Source organism: Ranitomeya variabilis, chromosome 4 (assembly GCF_051348905.1).
Source record: "Ranitomeya variabilis isolate aRanVar5 chromosome 4, aRanVar5.hap1, whole genome shotgun sequence".
In the NCBI taxonomy this organism is placed as follows: Eukaryota; Metazoa; Chordata; class Amphibia; order Anura; family Dendrobatidae; genus Ranitomeya; species Ranitomeya variabilis.
Genome location: NC_135235.1, coordinates 330,684,566 through 330,701,741, shown reverse-complemented (window position 1 = coordinate 330,701,741; position 17,176 = coordinate 330,684,566). Strand labels below are relative to the sequence as shown.

At 42.4% G+C, this 17,176-nt stretch overlaps 2 protein-coding genes across 7 annotated transcripts in view; one reads left to right on the top strand and one right to left on the bottom strand.

The window, feature by feature from the left end:
* LOC143764690 (gastrula zinc finger protein XlCGF66.1-like) overlaps nt 1–6,480 on the bottom strand; it is a 47,213-nt gene extending 40,733 nt beyond the window's left edge. Inside the window, exons 1-2 of one of the 3 annotated variants that reach the window (XM_077250526.1) lie at nt 6,242–6,451; nt 1,411–1,470 (exon numbers count right to left, since the gene is read on the bottom strand). The gene's annotated coding sequence lies outside the window, so the exon portion shown is untranslated. Of the gene's footprint in view, nt 1–1,410; nt 1,471–6,241 lie in introns of all 3 variants that reach the window. The other 2 variants (XM_077250527.1, XM_077250528.1) reach the window with 2 other exon arrangements.
* Nucleotides 1–17,176, top strand: part of LOC143764688 (uncharacterized) — a 173,644-nt gene that overhangs the window by 110,297 nt on the left and 46,171 nt on the right. For 2 of the 4 annotated variants that reach the window (XM_077250524.1, XM_077250521.1), the window contains exon 1: nt 14,779–14,818. The exons of the other annotated variants lie outside the window; for them this stretch is intronic. The gene's annotated coding sequence lies outside the window, so the exon portion shown is untranslated. Of the gene's footprint in view, nt 1–14,778; nt 14,819–17,176 lie in introns of those variants that run through there. 4 annotated transcript variants of the gene reach the window in all.

The window sequence follows — 17,176 nt, the reverse complement described above, 5'->3', positions numbered from 1 at the left end:
ATCCCAGTATTCTTTTATTGATTGACAGTGCCCGCTTATTCATATACATATGCTTTTAATGGTTGTTAGACGCGCCGTACTTCCTGCTGGGTTAAGCAGGTGACATTTAATGGGGAATTTTTGTTATCACTGATCATGTTGTCCGTCATGGAATTTTCTTGTGTAAATACTGATGAAAAAAAGTAATTTAGCATATTGGCTTTTTCCTCATCCTCATCCATCATTTCACCCAGACTATTTTTAAGGGGGCCATCACTTTCATTTTTTAGTTTCTTACTATTTATGTAGTTAAAGAATATTTAGGGATTATTTTTACTCTCTCTGGCAATGAGTCTCTCTGTCTCAATCTTTGCTGCCTTGATTTGCTTTTTACAGAATTTATTTAAATTTGATGGGAAATACTACTGTGGACATATTTACGCCCCATCTATTATGCCTTGGAAACGACAGGTTCCCTATAGATTTCACTACTGGCTTAACCCGTATCCCCGAAGCCTGTTTTCACTTTCCTGACCAGGTCAATTTTTACAATTCTGACCACTGTCACTTTATGAGGTAATGACTCTGGTACGCTTCAACAGATCCCGGTTATTCAGAGATTGTTTTCTCAAGACATATTGTACTTTATGACAATGGTAAAATTTCTTTGATATGACTTGAGTTTATTTGGGGAAAAAAAAAAGGAAATTTGGCTAAAATTTCGCAATTGTCAAACTTTTAATTTTTATGCCCTTAAATCAGAGTCATATTGCACAAAATAGTTAATAAATAACATTTCCTACATGTCTACTTTACATCAGCACAATTTTGGAAACAATTGTTTTTGTTAGGAAGTTACAAGGGTTAAAAGTTGTCCTGTGATTTCTCATTTTTACAACAAAATTTGCAAAACCATTTTTCTTTTTTAGGGACCACCTCACATTTGAAGTTACTTTGAAGGGCCTATATGACAGAAAATACCCCAAAATGACACCATTCTAAAAACTGCACCCCTCAAGGTACTCAAAACGACATTCAAGAATTTAATTAACCCTTCAGGTGCTTCACAGGAAATTTTGGAATGTGGAAGAAAAAAAAAAACATTTACTTTTCTTTCAGAAAATTTTTCCTTTAGATCTAATTTTTTTTTTTTTTTTACTTTTGCAAGGGTAACAGGAGAAAATGGACCATACATTTTGTTGTGCAATTTCTCCTGAGCATGCCGATATCCCATATGTGGGGGAAATCTACTGTTTGGGCACACGGCAGGGCTCGGAGGGGAAGGAGCGCCATTTTACTTTTTGAATGTAAAATTTGCTGGCATAATTAGTAGACGGCATGTCATGTTTGGAGAGCCCCTGATGTGACTAAACAAGGGAAACCCCCAACAAGTGACACTATTTTGGAAACTAGACCCCTTAGGGAACTTACCTAGATGTGTATTGAGCACCTTGAACCCACAGATGCTTCACAGAAGTTTATAAAGTTAACCTGCAAAAATAATTTAAAAAAAAAAATAAAAAAATCACATTTTTCCCAGATAAATCTGAGAATAAAGAAGAAAATGGACCCCAAAGTTTGTTGTGCAATTTCTCCTGAGTTCACCAATACTCCATATGTGGTCAAGAACTACTTTTGAGGTACAGTGCAAAGCTCAGAAGGGAAGTAGTACCATATTACAGAACAGATTTTGCTGCACTTGTTTGAGGGTGCCATGTTACATTTGCAGAGCCCCTGAGGTGCCAGAACAGCAGAAGCCCCCCATAACTGTCCCCATTTTACCAATTAAAGCGCTCAACGAATTCATCTAGGGGTGCAGTGATCATATTGACACCACAGGTGTGTCACAGACTTCTATACCATTGGGCAGTGAAGAAAAATGCTCTACGCTGAGCATTTACTTTGGGGCGTTTCCATGGAAATCTCTGAGTAGTGCGACAGATGAAAACCCCGAGGGATCCATTCATTATAATGAGGCAGCAGATTTACTCTGAACTCCGTCTGGCCTCTGTTCAGCGGTGTCCTTTTTCAGAAGTGAACAAAAACTGTGGCCGACGGCACTTTTATGCAATCTTAATAAGACACAGTGTCTTCATCTGCCTCATTATAGGGCATTTTCTTCCGAAGGTTCTGCCTGATTTCAGAGATTTACACAGCAACTCTGGTTTAAGCGCTCAGCGCAGAGCGCAGGTTAAATATGCGCCGAGCCTTACTGCGATCTTTGGGAGGCAGAATGAAAAAATTAACAGCAGGTGAAGAATTGGTTTTATTTTTTATGCCATTCCTCATGCCGTATAAGTAATTAGACGACTTTATTCTTCGGATAGGTGCTAGCACCGATTGAGGGCGTTGCTGCGGGGTGTCAGCTGTCACATACAGCTGACACCAGCACCCCATTGCTCAGCATGAGGCCGCACGGTCAGACCGCCATAAATAAACTTTTCTTTGTGGGAACACACCTCCCGCAGAGCAGTATATGTACGGCGCATGTCGGGAAGGGGTTAATTTCCTTCCCAGAAGACTTTTGCAGAATATCGTCCTCAGTACTGGAGGTCACTGACCAAGTTTTCCCTGATACTTGTAACACCCATCAGCGGCTTTGTGATCGCACAAACCTAGCGCCTAAAAACGACAGTGTCAGCTCCATAATCTATAGATACGGGGAGCCTGCCCAGCGACCACAGACATGGCCATTGCTTCAGTCATAGAGAGTGAACAAGCTGGAATGTCCCCATTGGAGTTCCTGAATTCTCTGGGGTCTCCTGGATGTCACCGCAGGGGCTCACTATAAGGATAGAAGCTCCGATAATGTTACTGAGGAACCTTCACCACAAATCGTGTAACGGCACAAGGTCTGTGTCCGAGTCTCAGCCCAACGTTATTGGAGCCACTATACTTATGGGAAACTAAGGGGGAAATGTTTCTGTCCCGCGTATCCCCCCCTCGTATCCCCCCTCGTTACCAAGCGACATGTCCCCCATTACAGGTGTGGGTCATTCCATATCAAGTGATCCAAATATGAATATTATTTTTACCTTAGACTTGCCACACTCAGCTAGGCGCAGGAGCGCTGCTAGGACCATTCATTCCACACAGACCTATGCCCGTTGGGACGGCTACTTATACCCCCACCCCATGTCCACAGGATTTCTCTATCCTTACAAGGGATCCATTGTTACCTCTATTTGTATTCTTAAAGCGACCAATTTTGATAAAGGCTCAGGAAGAGTCGAAACGTCAGCTTATTCTTCTGGTCGCCCTCTACATTATTGAGTCTTTTGTCTAATGTTATACAAATAAATTTTACTTCCCTTTTTTTGCATTATATACTCTCAGAGTGTGTGGTGTATATTGTTCACATTGATGTTTATGGGCTTATTTAGTCCACTACACCAGCACCTCGCCTAGCTTATATCCTAGTGCGCACCATTCTTTTCTTATTATTTTTACCTTACGTCTTTAGATTTTTTTTATTTTTATGAAGTACAACTTTAGTTAATTACAAATTAAAAGTTTTGAATTTTTTTCTTCATCAGTTAATTTTCAACAGATTTCTAAAGTTTCAAAAAAAGCGCAAATTTTGGCCTGGTATGGCTTTACATTTTTTATCATATCTCAGGCTAGATAAAGAGTTAGGAGAGGCATCATTTTTCTCAGAACGGTACCGGCATTCATTTGATATGTCACAAGACTATGTTTCTTTATATTTTGTTTTGGAGAAATCAAATTAAAAATTTTGATGCGCAATTCTGAAAAAAACGTATGTTTTAAAATTGTTAAAACATGCATGTGTGTTACTTGTGTCCTTGTTTATATTTGTACAGGGATTCAACTTGGGATCTATCAAATTTGCATTTTTTTTAAGCCTTGAATCATCTGATTTTATGTTTGTGTGAGTTTCTTCCTTTTTTCTTTTCAAATTACAACTTATTGCATTCAACATTTATATGTAACAGTAAAGAAACAAAAAACAACTACTGAAGTGCCAGAATAAATACATCTTAATCATCATAACACAACTTGCTCAGCATTTTCAACCTGAATTCATTGAACAAGCCAAAAGATAAAAGGTGATCACATCCTCAAGTGTGGTTTTCTAAATACAGTCTCGTCCTAATCTATATGTTAAAAACAAGATTAAAAGAACCAATATTTTTACCACCTATTTATACATGGAACAATTTTTTTCTATTATATCACTAAACATGTAATTTATGAAGTGTTTAAAAAGAATAGTCCAGCAGTTAAATCCTCTTTCTATAAAATATGAACTAATCAAACAATTAATAGTAGGTTTTTACACTGGCCTTCTATCATCAATGTGTCTCCTTCTAGTGGGTGAAATGTCATCTTGCCCATAAGCGCTTGCTAACAATGGCCGTTTCCTTTTGTGTCAGAGTATGTGCGGCCTGTCATGGTGCTCGGCTCCACCTGAGTTAATATCTGATTTTTGTAACTTTTAGGCCATGTTCACACTTTGCGGGTTTTACCGCGGATCCGCGGCGATTTTGATGCTGCGGGTCCGCAGCAGTTTCCATAGCGTTTACATTTACATGTAAACCCTATGGAAACCGCAAACCGCTGTGCACACGCTGAGGGAAAAACCGCGCAGAAACGCAGCGGTTTACAACCCGCAGCATGTCACTTCTTTGTGCAGAATCGCAGCGATTCTGCACACATAGAAATGCATTGATCCGCTTACTTCCCGCATGGGGCTGTGCCCACAATGCGGGAAGTAAGCGGATAATGTGCGGTTGCTACCCGGGGTGGAGGAGAGGAAACTCTCCTCCAGGCCCTGGTAACCATATTTAAGGTAAAAAAAAATAATAAAAAAAAAAAATAATGCTATACTCACCTCTCAGCGCTGCACGCGGCAGTCCAGTCTCAGGTTTGCTGTGCGAGCAGGACCTGCGGTGACGTCGCGGTCACATGACCGTGACGTCACGAAGGTCCTTCTCGCACAGCATCTTTGGAAACGGACCGAAACGAAGGAGATCGGGACGTCAGAGGGGGTGAGTATAAACCTTTTTTTTTTTTTTTTTTTAACATTACTATTGATGCTGCATATGCATATGTAAAACCAAAGCCCGCAGCGGAAACCGCAATACAAAACGTGATAAATCTGCAGGGATAACCGCAGTGGTTTTGCCCTGCAGATTTATCAAAGATTTATCCGAACCTACGTGTGCACATAGCCTTACAATGTCTGGTTTTCTTGGACACACAAAGGATGGCGCTGGACCAGAAGGTGCAGAAAAGTCACTTCTTCATTTTCACAGTCTTTGGAGAGTCCAGTAGCCACCAGCGCCAATCATATTCACAGGTCACATAGCCCGTTGTGTCATCCATTGCCGATCTTGTGCCGCCTTCTACCACTTCATGGATGTCACTGTCTTTATTCCACTACATGGGATGACAGTCCGGTATTGCCGAGTCCCTTTGATGGCGTCTGCTTCCTGTAACCGATGTTATAACAAACTCTCCTCCTCCCCGTAGTCCTGGTTTGTACAATACATGAACTGGATGTTAAGAGTATTTTTCTCCCTACATTTGAGTAGTTGCATGGGTGTAAAGATTTGGTGTGAATATGGCCTCTGGAGACCAGAGCTGCCGGCCTGTCATCTGCTCTGCAGTCACCGTCTACCCCTGGTCATTCTCAGCCCTAACAAAGCTTCTCCTCTGTCCTCTCCTGCTTCTAAGCTTTAAAACATAATAAAATAATAACATCTAAAAATCATGGATTATTTGGTAAATATGGACCCCACACTTCTACATATATTATTAAAGATACTTTTGTGACATCTGGTGAAAGCCTGTACAGTTCTGAGTAGAATGGTGTTTATTTGGTTTCTCTATCTCTTTTCTAGCCTGAGTTATGGGGAGAAATGTAAAGGCAGGCAACACCAAAATTCACACTTTTTCCGAACTTTGAAAAGCAATTAAAAAAAAAAAAAAATTCTACAATTTTTTTTTTCTTCACATTTTGCATTCTCTGACACACTATTACCAAATAACAAAATCTCAAAAGAATTAAAAATATAGAGGTAAAAATCATTGGTTCACTTGACATAGAATGACCCCGTGTCTGCAGGTCCCAATCCGACTTCTATTTACTATGACCAGAAACAAAGCACAAGGTCAATCACTGACAGGAGCCGCAGGAATCTGGGGGGAGATGTCACATGGGAAACTCTACGCTGCTTGTTCTAGGGCGGTGACCCCAAAATCTCCATATGAGGGGAAAAAGGAAAACACTATTTACCAGAAAGCTCCAATAGACGACGGTGTATCTGTAGTCAGTCTGACCCCTCTATCTGCAGCTGTTACGTCACTGTTCACACCACATAGAGACCCCAAAAGAGCCTCCACCTGCAGAGGCGCACACCACATATATGACTGTTCAGTGCGCACAAGACCTGTGATGAGGTCACAGGAGGGGAGGAGTCAGGGGTCACATGATCAGGGGCCTCAGTGTATGCAGGACTCTGCTCTGTGCTGGTTGTCATGGGGCTGGATGAGGGGAAGTTTATGTGTGGGGTCAGGAGTAGTGATGAGCGAGTATACTCGTTGCTCGGGTTTTCCTGAGCATGCTCGGGTGTCCTCCGAGTATTTGTTAGTGTTCGGAGATTTAGTTTTTCTTGCCGCAGCTGAATGATTTACATCTATTAGCCAGCATAAGTACATGTGGGGATTGCCTGGTTGCTAGGGTATCAGTATCTAGACAGGTTTTCCTGTGGTAAAACGCATGCGTTCACATAGACTGTAATGTGTTTTTTCGACGCATTCCTTCTGCTAACAACCGCATACGTTTCGAGGCAGCAAATTGACGCCTCTGAAATTACTACATGTAGAGTTTACCGCGCCAAGCCGCAGACAGCGAAACGATGCATGCGTTGTCAAACAGGGCAAAATGCAACCAATCGCTGGCACCTGCATCCCTAATGTTAAAGATAGGAATACACGACGCATGCGGATGTATGAGTCCAAAACGCTACGGACACAACCCCAAATGTGAAACCAGCCTAAGACTGCTTTCATAGTAGCGTCGGTACGGGCCCGTTGCAGTGCGTCGGGCCGACGTACCGACGCATGCTGTGAAATAAATGCCCGACGTGGGCAGCAGAAGCGTCGTAATGTTCGGGGAGAAGGGGGCAGAGTTTTGGCCGCGCATGTGCGGTCGAAAGTGGCGGACACGACGCGCAAAAAAAGTTACATGTAACTTTTTTTGCGCCGACGGTCTGCCAAAACACGACGCAACCGTCGCACGACGGTTGTGACGTGTGGCGATACGTCGCAATGCGTCGGTAATGTAAGTCTATGGGGAAAAACGCATCCTGCAGACAACTTTGCAGGATGCTTTTTTTTTCTCCTGAACGAAGCATTGCGACGTATTGCAAACGACGCTAGTGTGAAAGTAGCCTTAGAGGGGTATTGCTGTATGTGTTGTGAATTGCTAAGTCTTTTATACTATGATTGATCAGTGGTGGCATTCTATCCACTTATTTGACCTGTTTTATGCACTTAGCAGTATGGATTTGTTATAATTTTTCATTTGAGACCTTAATTAGTTTTGTCTAAAACACCTATTACATCAAGCACTACCTGGATTTCCCTCTGTGGGGAGGTCTAAATCCCTTTCTGCATTAATCCTCACAAGTACTAACTATAAGGGTATGTTTCCACATTCAGGAAACGCTGCGTGTTTGACGCTGCTTAGAGCTGCAGCTCAAACAGGCAGCGTCCAGATGTTACAGCAAAGTGGAGGGGATTTCATGAAATCCGATCTCCACTATGCGGTAAAACACGCAGGCGGCAGACCCGCGTAAACGGACATGCGGCGCGTCTTTTCAGAACGCAGCATGTCTGTTTACAATGCGGCGACGCTCCATCGCCGCGTCGTAAATTTACCATAGACTATCATTAGATGCTGTAAAACCGCATCTAATGATTAGTCACATGCGTAGAAACTGCGTAAATGCAAATGCATGCTCACCTGTCCCGCCGCCAGAAGTCCCTCGTCCACTGCAGCTCTCGCGATGCACCATGCGACATACAACATGCACTATGCGACATATGACATGCACCATGCGACATACAACATGCACCATGCGACATGCAACATGCGGCATACAACATGTGCCATGCGACATACAACATGCACCATGCGACATACGACTTGCAACATGTACCATGAGACATACAACATGCACCGTGCGGCATACAACATGTACCATGTGACATACAACATGCACCATGCGACATACATGTGACATATGACATACAATATGCAACATGCACCATGCAGCATACAACATGAACCATGCAACATGCACCATGCGACTTGCGACATACAACATGCGACATGTACCATGCGACATAAAACATGCACCACGCGACATGCGACATACAACATGCACCATGCGACATACAACATGCACCATGCGACATACAACATGCACCATGCGACATGCACTATGCAACGTGCGACATGCAACGTGCGACCTGCAACATGTACCATGTGACATGTGACATACAACACGCACCATGCGACATACAACATGCACCCTGCAACATGCAACATGCTACATACAACATGCACCATGCGACATACGACATGCACCATGCGACATGCACCATACAACATACAGTCATGGCCAAAAGTATTGACACCCCTGCAAGTATGTCAGATGATACTCATTTTCTTCTTGAAAATGATTGCAAACACAAATTATTTGGTATTATTATCTTCATTTAATTTGTATTAAATGAAAAAACACAAAAAGAATTGTCCTAAAGCCAAATTGGATATAATTCCACACCAAACATAAAAAAGGGGGTGGACAAAAGTATTGGCACTGTTCGAAAAATCATGTAATGCTTCTCTAATTTGTTTAATTAACAGCACCTGTATCTTACCTGTGGCACCTAACAGGTGTTGGCAATAACTAAATCACACTTGCAGCCACTTGACGTGGATTAAAGTTGACTCAACCTCTGTCCTGTGTCCTTGTGTGTACCACATTGAGCATGGAGAAAAGAAAGAAGACCAAAGAACTGTCTAAGGACTTGAGAAACCAAATTGTGAGGAAGCATGAGCAATCTCAAGGCTACAAGTTCATCTCCAAAGACCTGAATGTTCCTGTGTCTACCGTGCGCAGTGTCATCAAGAAGTTTAAAGCCCATGGCACTGTGGCTAGCCTCCCTAGATGTGGACGGAAAAGAAAAATTGACAAGAGATTTGAACGCAAGATTGTACGGATGTTGGATAAAGAACCTCGACTAACATCCAAACAAGTTCAAGCTGCCCTGCAGTCCGAGGGTACAACAGTGTCAACCCGTACTATCCGTCGGCGTCTGAATGAAAAGGGACTGTATGGTAGGAGACCCAGGAAGACCCCACTTCTTACCCAGAGACATAAAAAAGCCAGGCTGGAGTTTGCCAAAACGTACCTGAAAAAGCCTAAAACGTTTTGGAAGAATGTTCTCTGGTCAGATGAGACAAAGGTAGAGCTTTTTTGGGCAAAAGCATCAACATAGAGTTTACAGGAGAAAAAAAGAGGCATTCAAAGAAAAGAACACGGTCCCTACAGTCAAACATGGCGGAGGTTCCCTGATGTTTTGGGGTTGCTTTGCTGCCTCTGGCACTGGACTGCTTGACCGTGTGCATGGCATTATGAAGTCTGAAGACTACCAACAAATTTTGCAGCATAATGTAGGGCCCAGTGTGAGAAAGCTGGGTCTCCCTCAGAGGTCATGGGTCTTCCAGCAGGACAATGACCCAAAACACACTTCAAAAAGCACTAGAAAATGGTTTGAGAGAAAGCATTAGAGACTTCTAAGGTGGCCAGCAATGAGTCCAGACCTGAATCCCATAGAACACCTGTGGAGAGATCTAAAAATGGCAGTTTGGAGAAGGCACCCTTCAAATATCAGGGACCTGGAGCAGTTTGCCAAAGAAGAATGGTCTAAAATTCCAGCAGAGCATTGTAAGAAACTCATTGATGGTTACCGGAATCGGTTGGTCGCAGTTATTTTGGCTAAAGGTTGTGCAACCAAGTATTAGGCTGAGGGTGCCAATACTTTTGTCTGGCCCATTTTTGGAGTTTTGTGTGAAATGATCAATGTTTTGCCTTTTGCTTCATTCTCTTTTGTGTTTTTTCATTTAAGACAAATTAAATGAAGATAATAATACCAAATAATTTGTGTTTGCAATCATTTTCAGGAAGAAAATGAGTATTATCTGACAGAATTGCAGGGGTGTCAATACTTTTGGCCATGACTGTACACCATACAACACATACATACAATACATACTGTACATATAGACATACAGTACATATAACAGAGTACATTCTCACCATCACCTTGTCACCTTGATCCCCGAAGCCATTGACACCTGTAAAAAATATTAAAATAATAAACAAACGCTATACTCCCTGGGTCCGCAGATATCCAATTAAAACGAGTGTCCCACGACGATCTCCCGTGGAGAGCAGCCACATCAGCTGATGCGACCGCTCCCCAGGGGCTCCAGGAATACAATGACAGAAGGTATCCTTCAGCAATGTCTTCCTGCGCCGATGTGTTAGAATCAGGCCACCATCTAGTAGATATGTAATAGCAAGGCCGATGTTTATTAATAAACATTTAATTTTAAAAAACTGGAAAAAAAATGGTGTGGGCTCCCGCGCAATTTTCTGCACCAGAGGGGGAAAGCCATGTATGTTGCATGGTGCATGTTGTATGTAGCATGGTGCATGTCGTATGTCGCATGGTGCATGTAGTATGTCGCAGGGTACATGTGGTCTATCGCATGGTGCATGTTGTATGTCGCAAGTTGCATGTTGTATGTAGCATGGTGCATGTCGTATGTCGCATGGTGGATGTTGTATGTCGCATGGTGCATGTTGTATGTCGCATGGTGCATGTTGTCTGTCGCATGGTACATGTCGTATGTCGCATGGTGCATGTTGTATGTCGCATGGTGCATGTTGCATGTTGTAAGTCGCATGTCATATGTCGCATGGTGTATGTCTTATGTCGCATGGTGCATGTTGTATGGTGCATGTTGTATGTCGCATGTTAAATGCATGCTAGATGTTGTATGTCGCATGGTGCATGTTGTATGTCGCATGTCACATGGTGCATGTTGTATGCCGCATGTTGCATGTTGTATGTCGCATGTTGTATGTCGCAAGGTGTATGTTGCATGATGTATGTTCAATGTTGTATGTTGTATGTGCACACAGTCTAGAAGAGTCCAGCTCTGCTACATCTGGATGCCTGACATCCAGATGTAGCAGAGCCTGTAGATGATCACCGGAGATAACTCTCCAGCGATCACCTACACTGCAGTGTTCTCACAATCAGCTGATCAGCTGTTTGTGAGAACCAGACTAGTGACCGGAGATAACTCCTGGTCACGTTCACGGCAGTTCTCATGATAAGAAAAGTTATCGCGAGAACTGCAGTGGACGAGGGACTTCCAGCGGCGGGACAGGTGAGCCGACATGCATAGTAAGCTGCATTTACGCAGTTACTACGCATGTGACTAATCAATATTACCTTGCGCAGGCGTGTACTCCGGAGGACAGAGAATGAACTTCAATCCAATATTGCGGCCAGCATGCAGCCAGGGGGTAAGGAAAGGGTGAATCAAACACCCGAAAACCCCGCCCATATGACCCAAAACTGGTCCCGCCAAATTCAGGTGACAGGTTCCCTTTAAAGAGCCGTTTATGTTATTGGTGCTTTATATGAGTATTTATTCACATAATCATCAAGCGCCAACATACACTGTGGCCGAGAGCAAATGGAAATAGCCCTCCCGAAGCACCCCATGGATGCAAAATCACCAAGACAACTCCGAATAGATATACTCACTAAGAAATGGAGTAAAAACGTCCAAAGCAACATATTTAAAAATACAAAGTTTATTAATTTACTCGTACAAAAATCACAAGTCTACATATACATGCTGTATACACTATATACAAATCAGAATGTAAAAAGGAGGAGACATGACGGTAGCCGAGTCAGGAAGGGGATAACAGAATACATCCCCAAAATGTAAGCATTGAACAAATATATATATTACCATGGGTCACAGCCCCTCAAGGACACAAGTCACAATGAGTCAGTGTAATATAACCATACAAAAAACACCCCAAAATCACAATAATCCATGCTTACCCATTTCAATAATCAGGGGAGTATCCCCACCTCACTTTATATGAGTGTATAAGGTTTACTTTATCCTGGGTTTGCAGTTCCTTTTTGTATTTATGCAACCCAAGGAATTTTAACTTGAGTGTATTAAACTTGTTTAATAAAGATTCATTTTTTAAAAAAATATTTGGCATTTACTTCCTTATGTTTATAGGTTGATACACAGTTTTAAATAGATGGATTTTTAGCGCTGTAATATGAAAATGATCTGTCTGTATTCTGCAGTGCCAACAAGCAAATGGAGCAGAAAACTGATGTTCTCTGGATTGATTTTTATGCAAATAATCAGGATTAAGATCCAAAAAAAAATATTCCTGGCCCCTGATACCTGGTGCTATGTCTAGAAATATCTGTAAAAGCAGCAGACAGAACTGGAATGGACCCTCTTGCTTTATGCACTGCAGTCTGCCACATACACTGCCTGCCTGCTTAGCACTGATATCTATGCAACTGGATTAGTCCTCAGAAGGACTGTTAGTTGAGATGGATATGTGTATATTACATGGTATAACTGCACTAAATAAGAAACAAGCAAATCTCTCCCTAGCTCAGCAGCACCTCTCCCTACACTGCCTGAGTCCGGAGCTGACTGTGACGAGCATGGCGGCGCCAGGTCTGATATAGACCTGATGATGCTGTGCGGCCAGCCAATCACTGTAATACCACAACCAACATGGCTGCGGCATTACAGTGTGTGGCAGACAATCCCTACATGTCATTGGCTCTCTAAAGAGTGCCAAACATGCAGGGAGGGGACCTGAGCTCCAGCCGAGCAGCCCCGGAAATACTCAGCAAGTTCCGAGCATCTCAAGCAGTGAGATGCTCGGGCGAGTACCAAGTAGTGGTGATCATGCTCGCTCATCACGATAGGCAACTTTTTTAGAAATGTATAGTAGACATGTATGCCAAGGTGGAAAGCGAGTGTATGTTTTGTACATACAACTGAACCAACAAAAACTTACAGGGACGCTTGCCAAAAGCATGGTCTGATTGTAAAAGAAATTTGTTTGGATAAATCTATCCCCGTATGTGCTGCATCTGTTCCCAATTTGGCTAAGTATTCAAGCGCTCAAGAATGACACTGCACACCAAGATGATAGAATAACAGTCTATCAATACTGATGCTTTACTTTAGTAAGATATGCTTTTATAGTTGCATATAGAAGGGGAGGTCAGCTATTTACCATATGGTCAAGCATCTCTGTTATTGGTTATCTAGATATATGGAATATTATGGTTAAGACATAGCAGCAGGCTGATTAAGCCATTAATGTATAACTATAGCTTTTGCTGCAATCAGGCCAAAGCTGAGACATCTTAAGTTCCTCTTCATCTCTGGAAAGTCCCAAAGCGTTGTCTGGTCTTCAGCGCACATTTTAATCTACTCATTATAATGTACAGTATATCTTAACTGTTAACCAATTGATTATAATGTATATATTAGCTATTAGTATATAAGGAATATATGCAAGTAAATCTATATTTTATATATTTCCTTCACATGACTGGGACATGACATTGCAGGAGGCATCCCTCACTCACTTTCCACCTCAACTTCGAAACCTGTTTCCTATAATAACTACAACCTGTGCACCTTCCAATCTCCGTGCTCTTTGGGACAAATACAAAGAATATCTTACCTAAGATATTCTTAGAGCGCACAGGAGAGTTAATCTGGTCTTAGTTATAAATTTCACTGCCGACATATTCAACAAAGTCCTGTTGACGCTAGAAAAAGGGAGCAAATGTAGCAGTAGTAAAACTCTAATAGAATTAGGTTTACCAGCACCAGCTCCACCAGCCTTTGATGTTATGAACAGAGATTCTCCCAGAGAAAAGCCATGATTTGGAAAAGATGAAAGAATTTGTCACATTAAATAAGTCTCTTTTGGTTGATGACCACAGATCGGCGTATTTGGCAATTATGGCTCAGATTTCAAGTGGGAATGGGAGGAAGTTTTTCCTTGATGCACCAGGAGGCACTGGTAAAACAATCTTCATTAATTTGTTGCTCGAAGAAATTCGCTCAATCAATAACATTGCTCGTCTGGGATTGTGGCCACTCTCTTAGGGCTCATAGTCACTTGCGCGAGACTCGGATGAGTCTAGCACGGCAATACCCGACGCTGCACCTGGCACAGAGGAGCAGGGCGTGCAGCACCATGTATTCCTATGCGGCTGCACGCTCCGATCTGAGTGCCGGGTGCAGCGCCGGGTATTGCCGTGCTAGACTCATCTGAGTCCCCCAGCAAGTGAGTATGAGCCCTTAGATGGAGACCTCACAGCTCATTTGGCACTAGGATTGGCCTTGAATCTAGCGCTCTTGGAAACTCCCGTCTGTAATAACACTAAGAACTTTCAAAGATCTGGAGGGATCCAATCGCTTAATGGGGGAAATGTTGTACTTTTTGCAGGTAACTTCTGCCAAATGTTTTGTGTCCTTAAGGTGACAACACCGGCAGTCCGGCTGAATACTTGTCAGCACAGCAGAGTCCTGCATACTCTGAAGCCCCTGATCATGTGACCCCTGACTCCTCCCTCCTGTGACCTCATCACAGGTCCTGTGCGCACAGAACAGCCATATATGTGGTGTGCCACTCTGCAGGTGGAGGTAGGTGGAGATTCCCCATTACTGGGGGTGGGGGGACATTAACCCCTTCAGCATGGAAGCTTTTGGGGTCTCTGTGTGGTGTGAACAGTGACATAAAAGCTGTGGACAGAATGCGGCATAGCTGGTTCCCAAGTCCACATTAGATCCATTCAGGCAACTGCAGGATGAGAGGACAGAAGCCCAGAGAAGTTCTCACAAAATGCAATTATTTCTCTCCTAGTTTTGCTCCAGCACAATAATGTAGATACTAGGGATGAATGAGCCGCTCTCCACTACTCGATCCGGCATTGGGAGCTCGGACATGATTGTTACTCGATTGAGTATCGAGTTCCCAGCCAATAAACATGCAGGGATTTCTCGCAATGCACGGTATTGCCGTAGCCATGTGGACTACTGACATTACTGTAAGAGCAGTGAGACTATGGAACTCTCTGCCGTATGATGTTGTAATGAGTGATTCATTAATTAAATTTAAGAGGGGACTGGATACCTTTCTGGAAAAGTATAATGTTACAGGTTATAGATACTAGATTCCTTGATAGGGCGTTGATCCAGGGAACCAGTCTGATTGCCGTATGTGGAGTCGGGAAGGAATTTTTTCCCCCATGGTGGAGTTTACTCTTTGCCATATGGGTTTTTTTTTGCCTTCCTCTGGATCAACATGTTAGGGCATGTTAGGTTAGGCTATGGGTTGAACTAGATGGACTTAAAGTCTTCCTTCAACCTTAACAACTATGTTACTGTGTTACTGTGACTGTCCAGCCACGTCACGCTATCCGGTTTATAGAAGACCCGGTGACGCGATGCTTGGCACACCGTCCTCAGGAAGCAGCTCAGGGAGAGTTGTTATAGGAGGGAGAGCTTAGATTATTGTTTGTCCCGTTAAATATTATAACGTTGCATCCTTTAGTGTCTTTCATATAGCACTATAGGGTGTATTTCACCCCAAAGCCTGTTTTCACCTTCCTGACCAGGTCAATATTTTCAGTTCTGACCACTGTCTCTTTATTAGGTAATAACTCTGGACACTTCAATGTATCCCACTGATTCTGAGATAGATTTTTCGTGACATATTGTACTTGATGATAATGGTAAAAATTTATTTGATATGACTTCCGTTTTATTTGTGAAAAAATTGAAAGTTAGGCAAAAATGTTGACTTTTTCAAACTTTTATTTTTTTATGCCCTTAAATCAGAGATATGTCACACAAAGTAGTTGATAAATAGCATTTCAAACATGTCTACTTTACATCAGCACAATTTCTGAAACATAATTTTTTGTTAAGAAGTTACATGCATTAAAAGTTGCCCAGCAGTTTCTCATTTTTACTACAAAATTTGCAAAACCATTTTTTGGGACCACATCACATTTGAAGTGACTTTTGAGGGACCTATATGACATAAAGTACCCAAATGTGACATCATTCTAAAAACTGCACCCCTCAAGGTGCTCAAAACCACATTCAAGAAGTTTATTAACCCTTCAAGAGCTTGACAGGAACTGCAGCTACATGTAAGGAAAAAATGAACATTTCACTTTTTAGTCACAAAAATTAAATTTTAGCCCAATTCTTTTTATTTTCCAAGAACAACAGGAGAAAATGGACCACAAATGTTTTGGAGTACTTTCTCCTGAGTATGTCGATACTCCATATGTGGGGGAAAACCACTGTTTGGGTGCATGGCAGGTCTTGGAAGGGAAGGAGAACCGTTTGACTTTTTGAACGTAAAATTGGCTGGAATTGAGAGCGGACGCCATGTTGCGTTTGAAGAGCCCCTGATGTGCCTATACAAGTGTAAACCCCCACAAGTGAAGGAAAACCACTGTTTGGGCACACGTCAGGGCTCAGAATGGAAGGAGTGACGTTTTGGAATTCAGACTTTGAATGGTCTGCGGACACCATGTCATGTTTGCAGAGCCCCTGATGTTCCTAAACAGTGGAAATCCCCCACAATTGACCCCAATATTGAAATTAGATTCCTCGAGGAATTTATCTAGATGTGTGTTGAGCACTTTGAATCCCTAGGTGCTTCACAAAAGTTTATAACGTAGAGCCATGAAAATAAAAAAATCAATTTTTTTCCGCAAAAATGATCTTTTACCCTTGATTTTTATTTATTTTCACAAGGGTATCAGGAGAAAATGTACTGCAATAGTTATTGTGCAATTTCTCCTGAGTATGCGGATACCCATATGTGGGGGAAAACCACTGTTTGGGCGTACGTCAGGGCTCAGAAGAGAAGATGTGATGTTTTGGAATTCAGACTTTTATGGAATTGTCTGTGGGCGTCATGGCGTATTTGCAGAGCGCCTGATGTGCCTAAACAGTAGAAACCTCCCCCAAAAGTGACCCCAT